The sequence below is a fragment of the Rhea americana genome, unplaced genomic scaffold, assembly GCF_003343005.1.
Source record: "Rhea americana isolate MKP2758 unplaced genomic scaffold, rheAme1 scaffold_18, whole genome shotgun sequence".
In the NCBI taxonomy this organism is placed as follows: domain Eukaryota; kingdom Metazoa; phylum Chordata; class Aves; order Rheiformes; family Rheidae; genus Rhea; species Rhea americana.
The window spans coordinates 5268794-5270140 of NW_028185927.1; the positions used below are offsets into that span (position 1 = coordinate 5268794).

Consider the following 1347-nt stretch of genomic DNA (forward strand, 5'->3'; position numbering starts at 1 on the left):
GTGACGGGGGATACAGAGAAGGCAGAATTACTGAATGACTTCTTTGCTTCAGTCTTCACTGCTAAGGGCAGCCCCCAGGAATCCTGCAGCCTGGATGTGAGGGAGAAAGTCTGGAGAAGGGAAGACTTTCCTTTGGTTGAGGAGGATAGGATTAGAGATCTTCTGGGCAGGCTAGACACCCACAAATCCATGGGCCCAGATGGGATGCACCCACGGGGACTGAAGGAGCTGGCGGATGTTGTTGCCAGGCCACTTTCCATCATCTATGAAAAGTCATGGAGAACTGGAGAGGTGCCTGAGGACTGGAAGAAAGCCAATGTCACTCCAGTCTTCAAGAAGGGCAAGGAGGAGGACCCAGGCAACTATAGGCCAGTCAGCCTCACCTCCATCCCTGGAAAGGTGATGGAACAGCTCATTCTGGATGTCATCTCCAGACATGTGGAAGAAAAGAAGGTGATCAGGAGTAGCCAGCATGGATTCACCAAGGGGAAATCCTGCTTAACCAATCTGATAGCCCTCTGTGATGGAATGACTGGCTGGGCAGATGAGGGGAGAGCAGTGGACGTTGTGTACCTTGACTTCAGCAAGGCTTTTGACACTGTCTCCCATAACATCCTCCTAGAGAAGCTCAGGAAGGGTGGGTTAGATGAGTGGACAGTGAGGTGGATTGAGACCTGGCTCAAAGGCAGAGAGCCCAGAGGGTCGTCATCAGTGACGTGGAGTCTAGTTGGAGGTCTGTGGCTAGTGGTGTCCGCCAGGGCTCAGTCCTAGGTCCCATCCTGTTCAACTTCTTCATCAATGACCTGGATGAGGGGACAGAGTGCCTCCTCAGCAAGTTTGCAGATGATTCCAAGCTGGGAGGAGTGGCTGACACACCTGAGGGCTGTGCTGCCATTCAGAGGGATCTGGACAGGCTGGAGAGCTGGGCAGAGAGGAACCTCCTGAGGTTCAACAAGGGCAAGTGCAGGGTCCTGCACCTAGGGAGGAATAACCCTAGGCACCAGTACGAGCTGGGGGCTGACCTTCTGGTCAGCAGCTCTGCAGAGAAGGACCTGGGAGTGCTGCTGGATGACAGGTTGACCATGAGCCAGCAATGTGCCCTTGTGGCCAGGAAGGCCAATGGTCTCCTGGGGTGCATTGGGAAGAGTGTTGCCAGCAGGTTGAGGGAGGTGATCCTGCCCCTCTACTCAGCCCTGGGGAGGCCCCATCTCGAGGACTGCCTCCAGTTCTGGGCTCCCCAGTATGAGAGAGACATGGAGCTACTGGAAAGAGTCCAGTGTAGGACTACAAAGATGATCAGAGGGCTGGAGCACCTGCCCTACGAGGAAAGGCTGTGAGAGCTGGGCC

At 55.0% G+C, this 1347-nt stretch overlaps 1 protein-coding gene across 1 annotated transcript in view; it reads left to right on the plus strand.

The window, feature by feature from the left end:
- Window positions 1-1347, plus strand: part of PSMA6 (proteasome 20S subunit alpha 6) — a 13259-nt gene that overhangs the window by 5060 nt on the left and 6852 nt on the right. The window lies entirely within an intron of this gene.